The sequence below is a fragment of the Tenebrio molitor genome, chromosome 3, assembly GCF_963966145.1.
Source record: "Tenebrio molitor chromosome 3, icTenMoli1.1, whole genome shotgun sequence".
NCBI lineage: Eukaryota > Metazoa > Arthropoda > Insecta > Coleoptera > Tenebrionidae > Tenebrio > Tenebrio molitor.
The window spans coordinates 30,213,670-30,222,643 of NC_091048.1; the positions used below are offsets into that span (position 1 = coordinate 30,213,670).

Here is an 8,974-nt window from a genome sequence, read left to right on the forward strand (position 1 = left end):
ATATTCTAGACACCAGTCTATTGAAACTAGTCGAAGAATGAGCGAAACTGGCTATGAATTATGTAACTAAATCTAAAAGAACTAAATTAGAATTGACTATGAACTGTTAATGAAAAGAGTTGATTTTATTTGGCTAGAAGAAACTAAACGATCAACTAAATTCCTGAACTAAACGACTAAAAAAACTTCTTGAACTAAATCTAACATTTGTGACAAGTCGCTAGTTAAAGTCGAGCGAAAGTGAAGAAACAGAACAAAAAGTGACTGACATAAATAATGAAACTAAATGAAAAACTAACTAAAAGTAAAAAGCGGGCAACTAAATTTCCACTCTAAATAACACAACTAAAATCTAAAACTTAATATCCAAATCTTGGCGACAGGATATTGATATATTCATAAATTAGCCCCAAAAATTGATATAAGAAAAGACGAGCGAAACTAATTAAGAGTTGTGAAACTAAGTCTAAATTCAGAACTAAATTAGAATTTAGTACGAAGTGTTATTTAATTACCGGAAACTAAGGCTCAACTAAATTCACACTATAGGTCCTAAAATTTAAAATGTAATTTCAAATTACGAATATGTACCTTTAAGATTTAGATTTAGTTTCAGGTTCAGGATTTAGCTTCCGTATATTTCCTCGCCGTTTCATGTTAGATTTTGCTTATTAATTTGAGCTTCAGATGTAACATTTGCATTACTCCGCAAATGTATTATAGCAAATTACCCTCAATGTGCTCCAGCTTGGAGGTTATGAAATCAGACATTCGCTCCCCCCCAGTGGGCGGAAATGCGGGTAAAACTAAATATGTTTATGAAATTGGAGCTTTAAAGTAAATTTAAAATGAACAAAAAAAAACACGCGTCCTCCACGTCGTAATTACGATGAAAGGTAATTAATTTTCCATTTTCTTCTTGTTGTGCTGAAAAAGCACTCATCGTGGCGAACAAACGCACAATCTCCCTCCCAGAAAATCTAATTTTCGCAGACGTCCACGCAAATTCAGTCGAACCGGCCACCTATTTTTCATAGACACGACTTAAATTTGTTACGATGGGAAGGAGACATTCCAGACATTCCCCTCGTGGTTTATTAATAGGAACATTGTCTCGCACATTTTCCGCAACGAGTAAGAAGTCGCCCCACAGGAAACGAGGCGGACTTCCTTCCACCACCACTCGACCGGCCGGGGGCCTTATGTAAATGTGTTTACCCGATCGGGAGTCGATCTCGCCGCCATTGTGCCCTCCCGCTGTTATTTTCGGAGCTGGCGAATTACCCAGACCTGTGTAAATGCGCGTTTTTCGGGGGGAAATGGTCGGAAAAGCGGTGCTTTATTTACGCAACAACATGTAAAGTAAAATTGGCCGTTTCGGGGGCGGTTAATCAAGCGGCCGAGGACGACGGAAAGCTCCCGAAAGCGCGGTTCTCGCACACTGCTAAATTATTCGCGGGGAATTTTTGTTCCGCCATAAATAACCGCCGAAACTTGATGTATTAGCGCGTGTCAACGCGGTTTAACTTGATCAAGTTCGAAACTTCTGACAAATATTTGACGGGGAACGTCTGACGTTCGCGCGTAATTGATTACACCCATCGAACAACGAAACTGGAGCTGCGACATCTCGCCGAGAGCCAACGGTCGCCGGCGAGAGACGCGGCTCGCAGGTGCGACAGTGACAATTAAAGTAATTTAGTGGGGCGCAGCTGGGTTTTACTGGTGGTAATTAAAAAAATTCTTTGTTGTGCATTTATTTATGGTGATTATCGCGCGGATGAGTAATTTCGGTCGTTTTTCAGAGAATCCCTCCGGCAATTTAGCGCTTTCATATTTGGATTTTTGTGTTTTAGAAACGGCGATAAATCAGACGGATTTGTAATAATGCCTGCGTTTGATTGGGCTGAAAGTCATGCGGTGAAGCGGCGCTGATTTATGGAGGAATACAATTATCCCAACGAGTCCCAGTTTTGGGAATTAGTGGTCTCCCGCCGCAAAAACCGAAATTCTCGGTCAAAAACAGGCTCGTTTTGAAAAAAATGTACAAGCTTGTGAAAATGCCATCAACAGTCGTTCAGCAACCTTTCAACGACTGTTCAACAACCGTTCAAAAATTGTACCAAAGTGTAACTAAAGATACATAAAAAGAAAAATGAAGTAGGTACATAAATTGGATCGGACAAAGTTTATTCGAATTGCCAATAGGACATTTTCTCAATTTTGCTATGAATATATTTCTTCTATTTCAAAAACTACCATTCAAAGACAGTTCAAAACTTCAGAAGCGAAAATGAATAAAATTTCAAATCGGCGGTGCTTGGTTAGAAATGTAATTTTTTGTGATGACGTGACAGCTTTGAACGTTCACTTTTCCACATCGCATTTTGATTTGAGTTCCTTTGCTCGGTTTGTGACGAAAAGAAGTGCACCGCAGCGGCCCACCCCGATCAGCTCCGCTGTCACGAACACGGTTCCGCCCCCTCAAAAGTTAGTCCCACATCGCCCCCACTGACAGATCGTTTAAAATGGCTGAATGTGGCAAATTCAACCGACGAATTCTCCACGCGTGGGCAGCCCTTTATTAATTTCGCCTATCGATTCCCGAATAAAATAATAACAAGCACCAAATTCAAATATTTACCCTGGCATTTCCCCGCATCGAATATTCGCAAGGTGTGCCCATCCGTCTAGCCGGTGGTTGGCATCCCAGCCGCCCCCAGATCAGAACATCGCCCATTACCTCCACGGATGCAGACCCGTCCTTGAATATTCATGGGGGCGAGTTATTGCAAGCGATCGGACGCAATCCGGTTGCAACGAAAACTCGCCGGTTATGCGAGGTGGTGGTCGGTGGCGGCGCTCATTTCCATATCAAATAGTGTTGCGAGAGCGGAGCCCCGTTCGGATGGGGCAGAGGTCGCGCACTTGATGAATGGAAACGGCCCCGACCGCTTACATGCATATCCACCTCGTGCGTATTCATTACCGAGAGCATAAACTAGACATGTTGTAGATAATAAAACAAACGCTGCTCGGAACGAATGTGTGTGCATGTTTCCAGACGATTGTTTCAATGGAAATGCCAGATTTATCGTTTCAATTTCGACGGCGCGACACGCACCACCAGCTCCCGGGTAAGGGAGCAGAAGGGGAGGGGGATCAGGAGGAGGCCTTTTTCTCAAAAGAAACCAAAAAGAGGCGGAAAATTCAAAATGACAAGTGGTTGAACGGTCGCTGGAAGATTTGAACAGCCGTGGAAAAATTTGAACGGTCGGTTCACGTGTCTGAACGGTTGTCCGAAGAATTAAACGATGACTATGAAATATGGATTTTGGAATGACAAATGTTAACTGTGCCTGTAGAAAATTTACCGTAAACTAAGTCACTAAACTATGATCTAAAACTAATTTTTTTTTAGTTGTTTTAGTCGTTTCAAGAATCAGACATCGAGAGACAATTTAATGGATTCGAAGAATAAATGTGCAACAAATTCAGAAATCATGAAAGTAAAGCTTGATGAAAAAATCTAAAATTCACGAACTAAATAAGGATTTAGTGTGCTGACTAAGTGTAAATTAAAATTCGGAAATTGAAATATGTATTAAGCTTAAAACGGTGTGAAATAATTATAACGCGATAAGCAATTAATAAGCTAGTTCTTAATTAAATTCTTATACAGAGTGTCCCAGAACTCGCGGATCAAACTTACAGTGCGTTTTCCTTGGTGATAACTGAAAGCAATAGCGTTTAACAAAAAGGACAGGATATAATCGATTTTTTGTAATGAGTAATTAAAGTTGACCAATCAGAAGGACGCTGTTAATTTGGATTTCACGTAAATTTAACCAAAGGTTTGAATTGCCTAGCAGCATAATTCTAGTAAAAATGGTATGGAATTTCAAGTAAATGTTTGGGCGACTGTGAAGATTTTGACAACGTCAAGTTATAATTTGATTCGGAATTGTCAAACTTCGTATTGAAATCATGTATACAGCTCCAGAGTATGCCGAAATGCTCATAATTTATGGAAGTGCCGGCGCAATGCACGTGAGGATGCAAGAGAATATGCAATACGTTTTCCACGACGTTTGCCACATTCAAATTATAACGTATTTCTACGGTTGGTGTACCGTGCTCGAGACACTGGGTCCTTGGTGCCTACCTGACAAGAAATTGGTGGTCCCCCGCGAGAAGTTAGAACGCCAGAGACTGAAGATGCTATTCTTCAGTCCTTTGATGAGGACGGTAGAAGAAGTATATTTGAAGAACTATATTTACCGCAAACCTATCAATATTTTAGAAGAACTAAATGACCAAATTCACGAAACACTGGCTATTGTAATTCCTAATATGCTTAGACTGGCAAGGGAAAATTTAATAAAACGAGCTCGCCTATTCCTTCAGAAAGGTGGTCATTTTGAACACTTGTTATAAATTATTCTTTTTATTTTGCATGTTTCTTATTTCATTTGTTGCATTCTACATCGTTTAGTTATAAAATTCGATCTTAAATTTTTACCAATAATGATGCTAAAATAAATAGGTTAGTTCAATCCAGTTTTGTCTTCTTTCTTTCAGAACTGCCACTATGCTTGCTCTGTTGTTCAAAACCTACGTGTAACTCCAGCTTTTTTTGCAATGTCAAGAATGTTCCTAAAAGTCTTTTCTTTCATTTCGGCGATGACGAATCCCGCTCGTGTAGCTGCGCTAATACGTTGCAGACGCAGAGTGTATGCACAGAAGTCAGGATAAATTTCTTGTGATTCCAATTCACTTCACAGGCCCTGCATATTTCACTTTTTACTAAGATTTTTAAGGTAGTAATATGTATTACTCACTTGACGCTGCGTCGCCATTTTACCTTCTATCAACAAAGGCAATCGTTCAATTCATCATACCCCTCCCGTCAATTTCCCATACCCCTCAAGGTTACAATTGCTCTGGAAATTTTCATTCATAACAAACCATATTTGATTCATTGCCGGAAAAAGAAACTTCTTGCGTTCCCTGATTTAGATTCTATACATTTGTTCATCTGTCTTTGGCGAAATTATCCCATTTTTGGTTATTTCAAAAGTAGCTGTCACTTTTGACGTCTGTTTCGACAAGTTGACCAGATAAATATTGAAAATAATTTTATTATTCATCGAATTATACGTTGTTTGGCGATTGAGGGAAGATACAAAGTGTCTACAAAAGAACATATATCAAGAGTCCTGTGGAATTGTGCGGCTCTATATTTTTTTTGGCCGAACTATGTTGAGTTGTTGAAGCTGGCAAATTAGATGTCAAATGACAAATGTCAAATTAATAATAATTAAATCTTAGCGTGAGTTTGTGAATTCGGCGTCTTAATTGTTTTGCTTGTGATTTTCTTCAATAGTCTTTATGAAGAGTAAAACGTTTTTCCGCATAAGTGTAAACTGTGAATACCAAAAGCAAGTTAGGAAGTAGCGAAGGTAAGACATTTATTTTAGCATGTTTACAGTAAGTAATAAGCAATCTTCTTAGTAAACCGCAATGGTTTTATCGCTAGAGCAAAACACCTTCATTGTGATGTCGTATTACCGAAATGGTACCCTGCAGACGCTTGCAAGGAAGAATTTTTCGCAAATTTTCCAAATGACAACATCGTGGAAGCAAATTAATTCCACACATTAGAAGGATTGTGGATAGATTTGTGGCAACTGTTGAAAACGGTAAAAGTGTAGGAAGAGCGCCAGTGAATGAAGAAATTGTTGAAGATTTACTCCAACGAATGGAACAAAGCTCAAAAAAATCCCTCAGGGAGTTATCACTTCAGGCTGATGTACCGTTAAAAAAAACCTGAACTTCAATTCACACAAAATCACAACACTTCAAGAACTTCGACCAGGTGATTCTGAGAGGCGCTTAGAATACTGCAATTGGTTTTTGAACAATTTAAATGATGACAGGTTCCTAATAATGAATTTGAATTAAACAATTTAATTTTTTAACTTTGCTTGCAGATTATTATTAGACATCAGTTTTTTTTTTTGACGAAGCACAAAATTATAGAATATGGAGTTGGAGGAAAATCCACATGCATTTGTAGAAATCCGATTGCATCTTATAAAGGTAGGAGTATGGATTGCTGCCTCACGAAAGCGTTTAATTGCTTTTATTGTAAAAATCAAAGAACCTGTCATTAATGAAGTTACATAACCTCTGTTTTTCTATTTGGTACCACAATATGCTACAAAGCGGCAAAAATCAAATATATTCGAGTTCCACAGGACTCTTGATATATGTTCTTTTATAGACACTCTGTACTATTCCGGACACGGAATCTTGGCCAACATTTTTTTGACATTTCTAGAAAAAATGATGTAAACCAATCATTAGCGTCATTAATAAATGACAATTATTAAAAATCACTTTGAAGTTTTTATTCTGACATCAAAAAAGCAAGGAAATGGCATTATCGAGTCAAAAGTTGGGTTATATTCAATAAAGACCAGTTCACACATATTTGTCAGTTAAATGTCAGTTATGGCCAAGATTCCGTGTCCGGAATAGTACTCAATTTTCTCATAAAGGGAAAATTAGATCGAGCTCTATTGGTCAATTTGATTAATTCATAACTAAAAAGCTGTTGCAGCCTGAATATTTTTCTAAACGTTTTTTACTTTCATTACCTTCAAGGAATTGACAAATTGACGTGGAATAGAATTGGGGGGAACCATAGACAACACAGTAAACCTATAGAACGCAAACTCCTATGCATTTTCCCCATTTTTTTGAAAACGCACCCACCACAAGCCGTCAGGGGACGCTGCCGTTTTATAAAAATAAAAATCGCGGAAACTTATGCCAAAATTTAAAAAATTATATTTTGACATATCAAGTCATAAGTAATAAATTTACTATTGTGCGACTTTGCACCCTGCAAAGGAATTATAAACCATGTGGAACTCGCCATAGATTTCCAAATCCAATTAAATATCCTGGGCGTTTTATGGAATGGATTAAAAAGACCGGTAACAAGCAGTTATCAACTTTGGAGCCTATGAAAGTGTAGGTATAACAGCTACACTGTGTGTGGACTTCATTTTACCAGCAAAGAGTTCGACACGAACGAATATGGCCGTACCCTCGATACAACTTCCCTCTTTTTCCAGTCCAGACTTACTTCCAGTAATAGTAAAAAAATATTGATAATTATATTTTAACTGAAAACTACTTTTTATAGAATTTTCATCCGATCTACTGATCTACGACATTTCTACTGAAGACACTATAATTGTGTAACTCCTGTTTTATGTAGTAATGAAGATATAAATTCTTGTGAAAGTTTAAAAAAAATAAGAAAAACTGAGCATATTCAGAATTATAAAAAGGCAGAATGTCGATCCAAAATTCGGGTTGCAATGTACCGAAAACGTATAAAACTTCATGCAAAATTCGATGTCAAAATAAAGAGCAATGCAATGCAAGGCAAGGATGCGATAAATTTCTATTTGCCGCAATTGAGGAAAAGAAATACCAAACCAAAATTTATGAAAATGCAATGGAAATGTATCGAAAAAGATTGAAAATAAAAACTTCAAAATAAATGTTGTCTTTTAGTTTTATAAATAAATTACTTTAAATTAAAATAAATAAAAAAGCCAGGATATCCAGCTGGCTGTGTCTAATTTTGCACCTACCACAAGCCAGTAGATGGCGTCGGGGCACAAAAAACTATGGGAGTTTGCGTTCTATAGGTTTACTGTGTTGTTTATGGGGGGAACTAAAACTAAATCTAAATTGCAGCGTAAGAATAAGTTTTGATGAAATAAAATCTGAAAGTTGTCACATGAAGCTTAAACTTTTGGAAAGTAAATGTCCCACAAGAACTAAAGTGTGAAAAATGACGATCTAGAAAGATAGACGCGTTCCGTGCTAGAAAGTTCAACGAGTTAGACCGTAAAATGATATATTCCTTCTTTTGTTGAAACACCCACAAACATTTTACATTATTTGTTCTTTTTGAAAAACAACGAAGTGGTCACCTTATACGTTTTTTTTTTTTTCAAATCGATGGACTTTTGTTTTGCCGAGTGTTTACTCAACATTTTCAATAAAATGCCGACATAAAAATTATCTGCAAATAAGAGTGTTCAAACAAGGTCGGATTACACGTATCAGAGAAGAGAGATTTTCAATTGAAACCTGTACTGTTTGCGTGGGTCCAAGGGTTTAAGGTATTTGTCCAATTGTTCTCAAGCATCAGTCCCCGAGGGTCATCACAGATCTGGATCTTTTAACAAGATTGTCGGCGCTTCAGTAGTGATTGTTGCTTGTCGAATTAATGTAGAGCTGAATGACACAACTAAATCTAATCGAGTCTCGTGTGGCTAAGTCTTCAAACTAAATCTCCAAATAAGTAGACTTAGTTTTGGATTTTAGTTTTGCCTGAACGGTTTTAAATAACAGAATCTTCATTTATATCCAAAATAAAGTGTGGGTATTGTAATTTTAGTCCCGTATTGGTTTGCCCAATAGGAAACGATCTGTTTCATTTACGATGAATACAAGCTTTATGGAGAGACGTTACTCTCCAGACCCAGTCCTAGCAATTTGCCTTTATTATGTAATTTGGAATTATCCAAGATTGGGTTTATTTATGCGGGATTCAATTAATGCCTGATGATGACGGACGAAACGCATCGATCTCGCCGGATTGTTTGTGAGTAAGGATGCGAACTTGAACTACTCTCAGAATTAGGACAAGAGCAAGCGGGATGCTAAAATGAGAGTACGTGTGAGACGGCTGTAACGACGTGATGAACGGTCGGTGTTGAACGGTCGGCGACCGTTCAGACTGTGCTTTTTGAGTGTCAAACAAGCAGACAAATTAGTCGGCAATCGAAATCGCCCGTGAGACACACTCAGATCCGCCACTGATCAAAAAAATTCCGCAAATATTTACTACAACTTCAGAGACTTGACTCCGTGCCAGTGTTAC

At 37.9% G+C, this 8,974-nt stretch overlaps 2 long non-coding RNA genes across 2 annotated transcripts; one reads left to right on the forward strand and one right to left on the reverse strand.

The window, feature by feature from the left end:
* Positions 1-4,428: 4,428 nt before the first annotated feature.
* Positions 4,429-5,184, reverse strand: LOC138125260 (uncharacterized). The gene is made up of 2 exons (XR_011157386.1): positions 4,842-5,184; positions 4,429-4,787 (listed from the first exon to the last, which is right to left on the reverse strand). It is a non-coding gene; the product is annotated as an uncharacterized lncRNA (long non-coding RNA).
* Positions 5,185-5,332: 148 nt separating this feature from the next.
* On the forward strand, positions 5,333-6,705 carry LOC138125259 (uncharacterized). Its single transcript, XR_011157385.1, has 3 exons — positions 5,333-5,462; positions 5,515-5,939; positions 5,994-6,705. It is a non-coding gene; the product is annotated as an uncharacterized lncRNA (long non-coding RNA).
* The last annotated feature ends 2,269 nt before the right edge of the window (positions 6,706-8,974 follow it).